A 15,668-nucleotide genomic window follows, 5' to 3' on the forward strand; every position below is an offset into this window, starting at 1 on the left:
GCCCGAGGAAACCGGAGGACCAGCTGACTCCTCCCACTTGGCTGACGCGGCTGACGTCACTGACGCCGGAAGCGCAGCCAAGAGGGAGTGTTTAAAGCGCGAGAAGGCACCGAGGCGCTGCGCGCCGGCGTCGCACCCCTTCGTACACCCATTCGGACTCCATTCGAACTTCAAAGAAGCCAAGACCAACTGTCCTAAGCACACAAGGAAGGCAGCCAAGCTGAAACATGGAAATGAAAGGAGAAGAATCGTATGAGCATCCAATATCAGTCTGCCTGAACAAAGGTAAATACAACAAGAATAACATTACGAGTAGATCTAAACTCAGTAAAAAAGATGCACAGGACTCATTTAAAAATAACAATCTGATACAGATAACAAGAACCAACAAACAAAACAAAACAACTCTAAATAATCTACTAATGCTTACTTTCATCTTAGTTAATGCACAATCAATCACAAAAAATTTCCCAATCATATCTGACTTACTGTATGACAACAAACCCAACTTCATTGCAATAACAGAATCATGGTTAAAAAAATCTGATGTAGTATTAAAAAATCAAATAGCGCACAAAAATTACGAGGTTTTCTCAGTCCCCAGAATAAACAAACGTGGAGGGGGCTTACTACTGATTATCGAAAAAGCCTTGAAATGTAAACTAATCCCAATAATGCCACCACCCAATCATGAAATTGCCATCTTTAATACCAACAATATACAAATATGCCTTATATACTGTCCCCCTAGTTTACTAGATCTAAATATTTCACCACTGATCGAGTTCCTTACAACACAGCTAAATACCTCAAAACCTACTATAGTGTTAGGTGATTTTAATCTACACATGGATACCCACCCCCTATCTAACACATGCCAGACCTTAATGGATGCCATGACAGCACTGGAGTTCACACTAATTACCGATAAGCCAACACACAGAGCCGGACACTCTCTCGACCTAACTTTCATAAACAATAAATACTTAGAACACCTAGCAACTAGCTACACACAAATTCCTTGGTCTGACCACCTCCATATTCAATCTAACATTAAAATTCTCCACCAACAGACCATAATAAATCAGAATCCCATAGAATTTAAATATCGCCCACCCTATAACTATGATGAACTAAAGGACAAATTAGAAGAAGAACTAACCGACATAACACTTACAGACTGTTGCCTAGCTACAGAATGGTGGTTAAACTCAACAGAAAAAATAGCCAATGAGATAAACCCCATTAAAACAATACATATCAAAGAAACAAAACAAAATAACCACTGGCATAATATAAAAATAAAAGATTCAAAAAGAAAACTCAGAAAATTCAAAAAAACCTGGAGAAAACATAAAACAATTGAAAATATAACTAAATTCAGGAAACACCTGGCTTACTACAAACAACTAATCCTTAATACTAAAAAAGAATACTAAAGTAACAAAATAGAAAAGTTTGCCAATAACCCAAGAACCTTATTCTCTATAGTAACAAATCTCACAACCGACAAGCAAGAATCACCTCAAAGCATGCCTGAAATAAAATGTATTTATTTATTTAAAAACATTTCTATACCGTCTTTCAAAAGCGAGAACACTCACCAAAATGGTTTACAAAATAAGCAAATATTAAAGTAGAGATAAAGTAAAATTAAATTAAATAATAACTACTAACTTAAGTAAATAAGGTAAAATAAAAATAAAATAAAATAAAGTAATAGAAAAAAGAGAAGCAATAGAAATGAAAAAGAGAAATTACAATTAATTCAAATAAACCCTCCTCTAATAAACATCTCTAAATAATTAAAATTAACTATACTAAATTAATATTATATTACAAAGGTAAGAAAAGAATTTGAAATAGAGAAAGAATAAAATAATACTAAAAACAAACACATTTGTATTCTATGCAAATATCTGCTATGATAATATGATATTATCTATGACTATTGTAAAATAGTGTATACTGGTTAACAAATATTTGTAGATCCTGTGCCTATATCATCAAGAGCTTCTTTAAATTCACGTAGATAATGTATGACATTTCAGCTTGAATGTTTTCCTGTATCTGTAATGAAATAGCCCAATTTTTTAGTGACAAAATATCAAACTTAAGAAACAAACTCCCAAAAAACACCAAACATGCAATCATAATGCAAAAAAGAGATGTTAACCCATGGTCTGCATTTATAAAAGTATCAGAACTAGAAGTAGAGTCAATGATAAAAAAAATACAAACCCCGCCCCCCACATAATTGATACTATTCCTACAACAGAGATAAAAAAGACCACCAAGATAGTTGCCCCAACATTAACTAATATCATAAATCTATCCCTAACAGAAGGAATAATGCCAGATATACTGAAAGGGGCAATCATAAAATCAATAATCAAAAAGAAAAACAGTGACCCTCTAATTTTCAATAACTACCGCCCAGTCTCAAACCTCCCATTAATAGCCAAATTAATAGAGAAAACAGTACAGAAACAGCTAGCCGAACACCTTGACAATAATAACATACTGTACCCTTCACAACACGGCTTCCGTAAACACTACAGCACTGAGACATTACTTCTCTCACTAACTGACAACATCCTAAGAGGTTTTGATAACAGCAAACACTACATCCTTATAATGCTCGACTTATCCGCAGCCTTTGATACGGTAAACCACCAAGTACTACTAGAAAGACTTGAAGAAATTGGACTATGTGACAAAACGATAAACTGGTTCAGATCATACCTCAGCAATAGATTCTTCCAAGTACAGATAAAAAACACTCTATCAGAAAAATTTAAACTTGAAACCGGAGTACCTCAGGGTTCAGCTTTGGCTGCCACCCTCTTTAACATATATATGCTGCCCCTATGCCATCTAGAGGTGTGCATCCATTTTCCACGAATTTGTAATCCGCAACTTATTTTGTCCTATCTGTTAAATACGTGGGGAGGCGAAACGCATCGCGACTCCCCACGTATTTAACAGATTTCAGTTTTATTCGGCCTCCTAAATAAAAATTTAAACCCCCACCCTCCTGACCCCCCCAAGACTTACCAAAACTCCCTGGTGGTCCAGCGGGGAATCCAGAAGCCATCCCTGCATTCTCACACCCTCTGTTTGTCGGTTTCATCATGGCATCGATATCCTGTGTCACAGGGGCTACCGGTGCCATTGGTCAGCCCCTGTCACATGGTCACCGGCGCCATCTTGTGCTCCTACCATGTGACAGGGGCTGACCAATGGCACCGGTAGCCCCTGTGACATAGTATGGGCAAAGGCTATCGGCGCCATTTTGAGTCCTGGCATCGGACGGCTGGCGTGCAGGAGGTCGCTCTGGGACCCCCGTTGGACCCACAGGGACTTTTGGCCAGCTTGGGGGGGCCTCCTGACCCCCACAAGACTTGCCAAAAGTCCAGCGGGGGTCCGGGAGCGACCTCCTGCACGCCGGCCGTCTGATGCCAATACTCAAAATGGCGCCGATAGCCTTTGCCCATACTATGTCACAGGGGCTACTGGTGCCATTGGTCAGCCCCTGTCACATGGTAGGAGCACAAGATGGCGCCGGTGACCATGTGATTAGAAAAAAGTAAAAGAAGAGCTTGCAAAGGTTAAAAATTTGCATGTTTTCAACATAGTAACATAGTAATGATGGCAGGAAAAGACCAAATGGTCTATCCAGTCTGCCCAGCAAGTTTCTTATGTTGGTAACTGCCGCTCCGTGCAGGTTACCCCCATGTTTCTGTTAAGGGTAGTAACAGTCGCTCTGTGCAGGTTACCCCATGTTTCTGTTAAGGGCAGTAACTGCCGCTCTGTGCAGGTTACCCCCATGTTTCTGTTAAGGGCAGTAACTGCCGCTCCGTGCAGGTTACCCTCATGTTTCTGTTAAGGGTAGTAACTGCCGCTCCCTGCAGGTTACCCCCATGTTTCTGTTAAGGGTAGTAACTGCCGCTCCGTGCAGGTTACCCCCCATGTTTCTGTTAAGGGCAGTAACTGCTGCTCCATGCAGGTTACCCCCCATGTTTCTGTTAAGGGCAGTAACTGCTGCTCCATGCAGGTTACCCCCATGTTTCTGTTAAGGGTAGTAACTGCCTCTTCGTGCAGGTTACCTCTGTGATTCTGTTAAGGGCAGTAACTGCTGCTCCATGCAGGTTACCCCCATGTTTCTGTTAAGGGCAGTAAATGCTGCTCCATGCAGGTTACCCCCATGTTTCTGTTAAGGGTAGTAACTGCCGCTCCGTGCAGGTTACCTCTGTGATTCTGTTAAGGGCAGTAACTGCTGCTCCATGCAGGTTACCCCCATGTTTCTGTTAAGGGCAGTAACTGCTGCTCTGTGCAGGTTACCCCCATGTTTCTGTTAAGGGTAGCAACTGCTGCTCCATGCAGGTTACCCCCATGTTTCTGTTAAGGGTAGTAACTGCCGCTCCGTGCAGGTTACCCCCATGTTTCTGTTAAGGGTAGCAACTGCTGCTCCATGCAGGTTATTCCCATGTTTCTGTTAAGGGCAGTAACTGCCGCTCTGTGCAGGTTAAAAATAGAAAGAAAATACATTTTAGCTAAGTACTCATGTCAAGAGCTTGTTTGAATTGTCAAACCTTTAGAGTTTTTCAAAATGTTTTACTGCTTGCAGGATGCACAACTGCTGTAGTAACGTGTTGCACGGTACTGGGCCAGCTCGTGCATCCCATGGTGCAGCATGCACAACTGCTGTAGTAACGTGTTGCACGGTACTGGGCCAGCTCGTGCATCCCATGGTGCAGCAATAACAACTGCTGTAGTAACGTGTTGCACGGTACTGGGCCAGCTCGTGCATCCCATGGTACAGCATGCACAACTGCTGTAGTAACGTGTTGCACGGTACTGGGCCAGCTCGTGCATCCCATGGTGCAGCATGCACAACTGCTGTAGTAACGTGTTGCACGGTACTGGGCCAGCTCGTGCATCCCATGGTGCAGCAATAACAACTGCTGTAGTAACGTGTTGCACGGTACTGGGCCAGCTCGTGCATCCCATGGTGCAGCATGCACAACTGCTGTAGTAACGTGTTGCACGGTACTGGGCCAGCTCGTGCATCCCATGGTGCAGCATGCACAACTGCTGTAGTAACGTGTTGCACGGTACTGGGCCAGCTCATGCATCCCATGGTGCAGCAATAACAACTGCTGTAGTAACGTGTTGCACGGTACTGGGCCAGCTCGTGAATCCCATGGTGCAGCATGCACAACTGCTGTAGTAACGTGTTGCACGGTACTGGGCCAGCTCGTGCATCCCATGGTGCAGCATGCACAACTGCTGTAGTAACGTGTTGCACGGTACTGGGCCAGCTCGTGCATCCCATGGTGCAGCATGCACAACTGCTGTAGTAACGTGTTGCACGGTACTGGGCCAGCTCGTGCATCCCATGGTGCAGCAATAACAACTGCTGTAGTAACGTGTTGCACGGTACTGGGCCAGCTCGTGCATCCCATGTTGCAGCATGCACAACTGCTGTAGTAACGTGTTGCACGGTACTGGGCCAGCTCGTGCATCCCATGGTGTAGCAATAACAACTGCTGTAGTAACGTGTTGCACAGTACTGGGCCAGCTCGTGCATCCCATGGTGCAGCATGCACAACTGCTGTAGTAACGTGTTGCACAGTACTGGGCCAGCTCGTGCATCCCATGGTGCAGCATGCACAACTGCTGTAGTAACGTGTTGCACAGTACTAGGCCAGCTCGTGCATCCCATGGTGCAGCAATAACAACTGCTGTAGTAACGTGTTGCACAGTACTGGGCCAGCTCGTGCATCCCATGGTGCAGCATGCACAACTGCTGTAGTAACGTGTTGCACAGTACTGGGCCAGCTCGTGCATCCCATGGTGCAGCAATAACAACTGCTGTAGTAACGTGTTGCACAGTACTGGGCCAGCTCGTGCATCCCATGGTGCAGCATGCACAACTGCTGTAGTAACGTGTTGCACAGTACTGGGCCAGCTCGTGCATCCCATGGTGCAGCATGCACATCTGCTGTAGTAACGTGTTGCACAGTACTGGGCCAGCTCGTGCATCCCATAGTGAAGAGACCTCAGGCAGCCTCTTATTTGCAGATCTCAGTGTCTGAGGTGCATAATGGATGCACAATACAGAACTTACCCATGGAGCAATGGTGCTCTTTAAGAGCTTGTGGATTAACATAACCAATTTGAATTTAACCCATTTTGGAGTTCTGAGAACTCAAAGATGAAATTGCAGACTTATTATTACTTAACTTCTCATTTAGATTGGCTACAGGTCCTGACCCGTAGGGTGGCCAACATAATGTCTATTTTTAAAAAGGGCTCCAGGGGTGATCTGGAAAACTACAGACTAGTGAGACTGACATCGCTGGCAAGCAAAATGGTCAAAGCTATTGTGAAAAACAAAATTACTGTCCATCTGCGTATGCACAGAATAATGGGGCAGAATGAACACGGATTTAGCAAAGGGAAATCTTGCCTTAGAAATCTGTTAGATTTTTTTTGAAGGGGTTAATAACATGTAGACAAGGGTGAGTCGATGCATATATTGAATCTGGATTTTCAGAAGACATTTGACAAAGTCTCTTACCAGAGATTCATCCAGAAACTAAGAGTCACGGGATAGGAATCTGAAAGTAAACATTGCACTGCCCCAGGGATCAGTAGCAGCACTGATCATGTTTAAGGTATTTATAAAGGGTGAAGAATGAAGTGATCGAATTGACAGATGACACAAAATTATTCCAAGCTGATTGCAAGAGGACCTTGTGAGGCTGGGACTGAGCGTCTAAATAGCAGATAAAGTGATGCATACACATAAAAATAATAATCCAAACTATAGGTCCATCATTCCATTTTAGGCATCACTATCCAGGAAAAGGATCTTGGGATCACTGTAGACAGACAATACTTTGAAATCGTTGGCTCAGTGTGCTGCAGCAGTCAAAAAAGCAAACAATGTTAGGAATTATTAGGAAGGGAATGGTGAATAAAACGGAAAATGTCATAATGCCTCTGTATCACTCCATGGTGAGACTGCACCTTGAATACTGTGTACAATTCTGGTCGCCGCATCTCAAAAAAGATATAGTTGCGATGGAGAAGGTACAGAGAAAGGCTACCAAAATGATAAAGGGGATGGAACAGCTCCCCTATGAGGAAAGACTAAAGAGGTTAGGGCTGTTCAGTGTCAGGGTCAATGGAGTCCTACAGCCCTGGCACTTTCAGGTGCTGGACCTGCCGCAGAGTGGCAGAGGCTGCTGGCTTGCCAGAGAGTCCTAGCATTTTAACCCTCGCTAGACCTGCCTGTGCAGCACCTCTATTGGACCTGCATTGGTTATGCCCCAAATTGACAGCAACATATAAGGCATGGTCAGGAGGCAGACAGTGCTGTCCAGCAACCTTCTGTCTGATCTCTGACCCTGCTCTCGTTTGCAGTCTTCCCGCTTTGAGATCTTCCTCTTATATCTCATTCCTGTGCTCCTGCCTCCTGCCTCACGTCAGGGCCTCAGCCGTGCCTCTCCAGAAACGCTCCTTCCCTCCGGCTGAGCCCTGACAGCTGAGAGGAGACAGGACCTCAGGAGTGGGCTGAATTGTGTAAGCAGGAAATGCTTATTTACTCTTTCAGATACTGGTAGAAGACACTCCTTCAAGCTAATACTTAGCACATTTAAAACAAAATGGAGAAAGTATTTTTTTCAGTCAGTGCACAATTAAGCAGTGAAAGTTGTTGCCAGGGGATGTGTATACCTGCAATCCACACTCCAACTCTCCATCCCTCTCGAACTACATACTTCCGCAAGGCCGATCAGATCCGCCTACAAAGGTTCTCCCAAGGCCCCCCCTAACAAATCCTCGGTCCACAACTCCATTCATAAGCGAGCACTTTCGAAAGCGGGTCCGCTCCATTGGAATTCGCTTCCCCCAGATTTACGCCAGGAACAATGCCATCTCTCCTTCAGAAAGAAACTGAAAACCTGGCTGTTCACTCAAGCCTACCGTTGAAGGAACATTTTATCAAACACATTGACTCTCACCCTGACCGCCTCCCTACTCCCCCCCTGCTTACCCCCTCCACAAGATTTATGAATAATTGTGAATAATTGCCTAAGATTAACCCACAGCCGAGCTTAATCTAGCTGAGTATGTATCGCTGTCTTTTGTTTTTTTCATTGTTTTCAATGACTATTTTACCACTCTTCAGTTGTTATCGTTTAAAATATCTTTCCTGTCCTACAGCTCCCATGTTTTTCGCTCCCTGTTTGATGTAACTTTACCTTCTATATAGTTGTTAATTAGTTTCCCCTGTTCTATTGTAAACAGGTACGATAAGACCGCGTCTTGAGTATCGGTATAGTAAAAGAATTTAAATAAATAAAATAAATAAATGTGCAGAAAGCAAGCAGTGTAGCTGGGATCAGAAAGGGCTCAGGTAAGTTCCTGAAGGAAGATTCACGATGTAGACTTGGAAAGCCACTGCTTCTGAGCAAGAAGGATTGCATATATTATTATTATATATTATTATTATTATTATATATTATCATTATATATTATTAGGGATCCTGCCGGGTATTTGTGACCTGCATGGTCAGTGCTGGAGACAGGATACTGAGCCTGATGGACTTTTGGTCAGCCCAGTATGGCAATGTAACCCCAATATTTAAAAAAGGCTCCAGGGGCGATCCGGGTAATTATAGACCAGTGAGCCTGACTTCAGTGCCGGGAAAAATAGTGGAAACTATTCTCAAGATCAAAATCACAGAACATATAGAAAGACATGGTTTAATGGAACACAGTCAACATGGATTTACCCAAGGGAAATCTTGTCTCACAAATCTGCTTCACTTTTTTGAAGGGGTTAACAAACATGTGGATAAAGGTGAACTGGTAGATGTAGTGTATTTGGATTTTCAGAAGGCGTTTGACAAAGTTCCTCATGAGAGGATTCTAGGAAAAGTAAAAAGTCATGGGATAGGTGGTGATGTCCTTTCGTGGATTACAAACTGGCTAAAAGACAGGAAACAGAGAGTAGGATTAAATGGTCAATTTTCCCAGTGGAAAAGGGTAAACAGTGGAGTGCCTCAGGGATCTGTACTTGGACCGGTGCTTTTCAATATATTTATAAATGATCTGGAAAGGAATACGACGAGTGAGGTTATCAAATTTGCAGATGATACAAAATTATTCAGAGTAGTTAAATCACAAGCAGATTGTGATACATTACAGGAGGAACTTGCAAGACTGGAAAATTGGGCATCCAAATGGCAGATGAAATTTAATGTGGACAAGTGCAAGGTGTTGCATATAGGGAAAAATAACCCTTGCTGTAGTTACACGATGTTAGGTTCCATATTAGGAGCTACCACCCAGGAAAAAGGATCTAGGCATCATAGTGGATAATACTTTAAAATCGTCAGCTCAGTGTACTGCGGCAGTCAAAAAAGCAAATAGAATGTTAGGAATTATTAGGAAGGGAATGGTTAATAGAACGGAAAATGTCATAATGCCTCTGTATCGCTCCATGGTGAGACTGCACCTTGAATACTGTGTACAATTCTGGTCGCCGCATCTCAAAAAAGATATAGTTGCGATGGAGAAGGTACAGGGAAGGGCAACCAAAATGATAAAGGGGATGGAACAGCTCCCCTATGAGGAAAGGCTGAAGAGGTTAGGGCTGTTCAGCTTGGAGAAGAGACGGCTGAGGGGGGATATGATAGAGGTGTTTAAGATCATGAGAGGTCTTGAACGAGTAGATGTGAATCGGTTATTTACACTTTCGAATAATAGAAGGACTAGGGGGCATTCCATGAAGTTAGCAAGTAGCACATTTAAGACTAATCGGAGAAAATTCTTTTTCACTCAATGCACAATAAAACTCTGGAATTTGTTGCCAGAGGATGTGGTTAGAGCAGTTAGTGTAGCTGGGTTCAAAAAAGGTTTGGATAAGTTCTTGGAGGAGAAGTCCATTACCTGCTATTAATTAATTTTACTTAGGGAATAGCCACTGCTATTAATTGCATCAGTTGCATGGGATCTTCTTAGTGTTTGGGTAATTGCCAGGTTCTTATGGCCTGGATTGGCCTCTGTTGGAAACAGGATGCTGGGCTTGATGGACCCTTGGTCTGACCCAGCATGGCAGTTTCACCCCCCCCCCCCCTACCTGTCCAATCTCCCCCCCTCCCCCCCCTACCAACCCTCTCCTTAATTTAACCCTCTTCTACACTGATTCCTGTAAGTAACCTGCTTAAACTTGTATATAGTCCTGTAAATAGCCCGTTACAGTTTTAATGCTTTAATTTCAATGCCCCCTGCTCTATTTATAATCCTCTATGTTTCCCCTCCCTGTTAATTGTAATTTCTGCCTTTAGTTACAATGTGAACCGGTATGATGTATGCATACTAATACCGGTATATAAAAGTTTCAAATAAATAAATAAATTTCTTATGTTCTAATCTTATCTTCCTAAATAACCTTTTGTACTGACTAAAGATGTGTATTTGTTTGAAATGAAACAGGAAATTTAAATAAAAATTTCTTCTTTCATTTTGTTTTTAAAAAAAAATTAAAAAACTAAATTTAATTTGTTTTAATTTGAAAAGAAAGCCATCAACACCTTCAAATGTGCCCCCCCCCCCCCCCAAACACACTGCCACGTCTTTCCCAGGCCCTTCTAACCCTCTTGTTGAAAATGTCTTTGTGGGGAAATGATCCTGGGTTGCTCTTGTCCCACTGCTGCTGATATTGCAAATGACACCAGCAGGGGGAGCCTGCAACACTGTAAATCTTTGCCATACAAAGTGGCCAGCCACACTCTCTCCATGTACAAGAGAAGCAGTGGCAGGGTAGGATTGTTCTACAGGAAGGCACCAGCAGGGGGAGCCTGCAACACTGTAAATCTTTGCCATACAAAGTGGCCAGCCACACTCTCTCCATGTACAAGAGAAGCAGTGGCAGGGCAGGATTTTTCTACAGGAAGACACCAGCAGGGGGAGCCTGCAACACTGTAAATCTTTGCCATACAAAGTGGCCAGCCACACTCTCCCCATGTACAAGAGAAGCAGTGGCAGGGTAGGATTGTTCTACAGGAAGACACCAGCAGGGGGGAGCCTGCAACACTGTAAATCTTTGCCATACAAAGTGGCCAGCCACACTCTCCCCATGTACAAGAGAAGCAGTGGCAGGGTAGGATTGTTCTACAGGAAGACACCAGCAGAGGGAGCCTGCAACACTGTAAATCTTTGCCATGTACAAGAGAAGCAGTGGCAGGGTAGGATTGTTCTACAGGAAGACACCAGCAGAGGGAGCCTGCAACACTGTAAATCTTTGCCATACAAAGTGGCCAGCCACACTCTCCCCATGTACAAGAGAAGCAGTGGCAGGGTAGGATTGTTCTACAGGAAGACACCAGCAGAGGGAGCCTGCAGCACTGTAAATCTTTGCCATACAAAGTGGCCAGCCACACTCTCCCCATGTACAAGAGAAGCAGTGTCAGGGTAGGATTGTTCTACAGGAAGACACCAGCAGAGGGAGCCTGCAGCACTGTAAATCTTTGCCATACAAAGTGGCCAGCCACACTCTCCCCATGTACAAGAGAAGCAGTGGCAGGGCAGGATTGTTCTACAGGAAGGCACCAGCAGGGGGAGCCTGCAGCACTGTAAATCTTTGCCATACAAAGTGGCCAGCCACACTCTCCCCATGTACAAGAGAAGCAGTGGCAGGGTAGGATTGTTCTACAGGAAGACACCAGCAGGGGGAGCCTGCAACACTGTAAATCTTTGCCATACAAAGTGGCCAGCCACACTCTCCCCATGTACAAGAGAAGCAGTGGCAGGGTAGGACTGTTCTACAGGAAGACACCAGCAGAGGGAGCCTGCAGCACTGTAAATCTTTGCCATACAAAGTGGCCAGCCACACTCTCCCCATGTACAAGAGAAGCAGTGGCAGGGCAGGATTGTTCTACAGGAAGGCACCAGCAGGGGGAGCCTGCAGCACTGTAACTATTTGCCATACAAAGTGGCCAGCCACACTCTCCCCATGTACAAGAGAAGCAGTGGCAGGGCAGGATTGTTCTACAGGAAGGGACCAGCAGGGGGAGCCTGCAACACTGTAAATCTTTGCCATACAAAGTGGCCAGCCACACTCTCCCCATGTACAAGAGAAGCAGTGGCAGGGTAGGATTGTTCTACAGGAAGACACCAGCAGGGGGAGCCTGCAACACTGTAACTCTTTGCCCTACAAAGTGGCCAGCCACACTCTCCCCATGTACAAGAGAAGCAGTGGCAGGGTAGGATTGTTCTACAGGAAGACACCAGCAGAGGGAGCCTGCAGCACTGTAAATCTTTGCCATACAAAGTGGCCAGCCACACTCTCCCCGTGTACAAGAGAAGCAGTGGCAGGGCAGGATTGTTCTACAGGAAGGCACCAACAGGGGGAGCCTGCAACACTGTAAATCTTTGCCATACAAAGTGGCCAGCCACACTCTCCCCGTGTACAAGAGAAGCAGTGGCAGGGCAGGATTGTTCTACAGGAAGGCACCAGCAGGGGGAGCCTGCAGCACTGTAAATCTTTGCCATACAAAGTGGCCAGCCACACTCTCCCCATGTACAAGAGAAGCAGTGGCAGGGTAGGATTGTTCTACAGGAAGACACCAGCAGGGGGAGCCTGCAACACTGTAACTCTTTGCCCTACAAAGTGGCCAGCCACACTCTCCCCATGTACAAGAGAAGCAGTGGCAGGGTAGGATTGTTCTACAGGAAGACACCAGTAGAGGGAGCCTGCAGCACTGTAAATCTTTGCCATACAAAGTGGCCAGCCACACTCTCCCCATGTACAAGAGAAGCAGTGGCAGGGTAGGATTGGTCTACAGGAAGACACCAGCAGAGGGAGCCTGCAACACTGTAAATCTTTGCCATACAAAGTGGCCAGCCACACTCTCCCCGTGTACAAGAGAAGCAGTGGCAAGGCAGGATTGTTCTACAGGAAGGCACCAGCAGGGAGAGCCTGCAGCACTGTAAATCTTTGCCATACAAAGTGGCCAGCCACACTCTCCCCGTGTACAAGAGAAGCAGTGGCAGGGCAGGATTGTTCTACAGGAAGGCACCAGCAGGGGGAGCCTGCAACATTGTAACTCTTTGCCCTACAAAGTGGCCAGCCACACTCTCCCCATGTACAAGAGAAGCAGTGGCAGGGTAGGATTGTTCTACAGGAAGGCACCAGCAGGGGGAGCCTGCAGCACTGTAACTCTTTGACATACAAAGTGACCAGCCATACTCTCCCCATGTACAAGAGAAGCAGTGGCAGGGTAGGATTGTTCTACAGGAAGGCACCAGCAGGGGGAGCCTGCAGCACTGTAACTCTTTGACATACAAAGTGACCAGCCACACTCTCCCCATGTACAAGAGAAGCAGTGGCAGGGCAGGATTGTTCTACAGGAAGACACCAGCAGGGGGAGCCTGCAGCACTGTAACTCTTTGACATACAAAGTGACCAGCCACACTCTCCCCATGTACAAGAGAAGCAGTGGCAGGGCAGGATTGTTCTACAGGAAGGCACCAGCAGGGGGAGCCTGCAACACTGTAAATCTTTGCCATACAAAGTGGCCAGCCACACTCTCCCCATGTACAAGAGAAGCAGTGGCAGGGCAGGATTGTTCTACAGGAAGGCACCAGCAGGGGGAGCCTGCAACACTGTAAATCTTTGCCATACAAAGTGGCCAGCCACACTCTCCCCATGTACAAGAGAAGCAGTGGCAGGGCAGGATTGTTCTACAGGAAGGCACCAGCAGGGGGAGCCTGCAGCACTGTAACTCTTTGACATACAAAGTGACCAGCCACACTCTCCCCATGTACAAGAGAAGCAGTGGCAGGGCAGGATTGTTCTACAGGAAGACACCAGCAGGGGGAGCCTGCAGCACTGTAACTCTTTGACATACAAAGTGACCAGCCACACTCTCCCCATGTACAAGAGAAGCAGTGGCAGGGCAGGATTGTTCTACAGGAAGACACCAGCAGGGGGAGCCTGCAGCACTGTAACTCTTTGACATACAAAGTGACCAGCCACACTCTCCCCATGTACAAGAGAAGCAGTGGCAGGGCAGGATTGTTCTACAGGAAGACACCAGCAGGGGGAGCCTGCAGCACTGTAACTCTTTGACATACAAAGTGACCAGCCACACTCTCCCCATGTACAAGAGAAGCAGTGGCAGGGCAGGATTGTTCTACAGGAAGGCACCAGCAGGGGGAGCCTGCAGCACTGTAAATCTTTGCCATACAAAGTGGCCAGCCACACTCTCCCCATGTACAAGAGAAGCAGTGGCAGGGCAGGATTGTTCTACAGGAAGGCACCAGCAGGGGGAGCCTGCAGCACTGTAAATCTTTGCCATACAAAGTGGCCAGCCACACTCTCCCCGTGTACAAGAGAAGCAGTGGCAGGGCAGGATTGTTCTACAGGAAGGCACCAGCAGGGGGAGCCTGCAGCACTGTAAATCTTTGCCATACAAAGTGGCCAGCCACACTCTCCCCATGTACAAGAGAAGCAGTGGCAGGGCAGGATTGTTCTACAGGAAGGCACCAGCAGGGGGAGCCTGCAACACTGTAAATCTTTGCCATACAAAGTGGCCAGCCACACTCTCCCCATGTACAAGAGAAGCAGTGGCAGGGCAGGATTGTTCTACAGGAAGGCACCAGCAGGGGGAGCCTGCAGCACTGTAAATCTTTGCCATACAAAGTGGCCAGCCACACTCTCCCCATGTACAAGATGTAGGATTGTTCTATGAGAAGGTCCTAGGCTGGATCAGGGGAGGACCAGATTTGGGGGGGGGGGGGGGGAGAGGGGCAGGTTTGGCTGCAGACCAAACACTTTCATTATTTAAATATTGTCCTTTGTTTCATTTATTTTCATTTTAATAAATAAAAGGAAATTAAACAGAAAAAAAAAGAAAAAACCCTAACAAAGACAAAACATTTGTGCACAGCCCCCGAACTAATGTGGTTGCCCCTCTGGACTTTGTGGAGTTCAGCCTCCAGAACTGGACAGAATATTGCAGGTGATGCCTCACTGATAACCCAGCTAGGGATTATCCCCTCCCTATAGCATCCCTCCAGCTCTGGCCAGGCATTATCCTCTCCCTATAGCACCTCTCAGGTTCTGGCCAGGCATTATCCCCTCCCTATAGCACCTCTCAGGTTCTGGCCAGGCATTATCCCCTCCCTATAGCATCCCTCCAGCTCTGGCCTGGCATTATCCCCTCCCTATAGCATTCCTCCAGCTCTGGCCAGGTATTATCCTCTCCCTATAGCACCTCTCAGGTTCTGGCCAGGCATTATCCTCTCCCTATAGCACCTCTCAGGTTCTGGCCAGGCATTATCCCCTCCCTATAGCATCCCTCCAGCTCTGGCCTGGCATTATCCCCTCCCTTTAGCATTCCTCCAGCTCTGGCCAGGTATTATCCTCTCCCTATAGCACCTCTCAGGTTCTGGCCAGGAATTATCCCCTCCCTATGGCGTCTCTCGGGTTCTGTCCAGGCACTATCCCCTCCCTATAGCATCCCTCCAGGCCAGGTATTATCCCCTCCCTATAGCATCTCTCCAGCTCTGGCCAGGCATTTTCCTCTCCCTATAGCACCTCTCAGGTTCTGGCCAGGCACTATCCCCTCCCTATAGCATCCCTCCAG

The 15,668-nt window shown here is 46.1% G+C and overlaps 1 protein-coding gene across 1 annotated transcript in view; it reads right to left on the minus strand.

The window, feature by feature from the left end:
- LOC115089351 (visual system homeobox 2-like) overlaps positions 1-15,668 on the minus strand; it is a 205,117-nt gene that overhangs the window by 110,619 nt on the left and 78,830 nt on the right.

Source organism: Rhinatrema bivittatum, chromosome 4 (genome assembly GCF_901001135.1).
Source record: "Rhinatrema bivittatum chromosome 4, aRhiBiv1.1, whole genome shotgun sequence".
NCBI lineage: Eukaryota > Metazoa > Chordata > Amphibia > Gymnophiona > Rhinatrematidae > Rhinatrema > Rhinatrema bivittatum.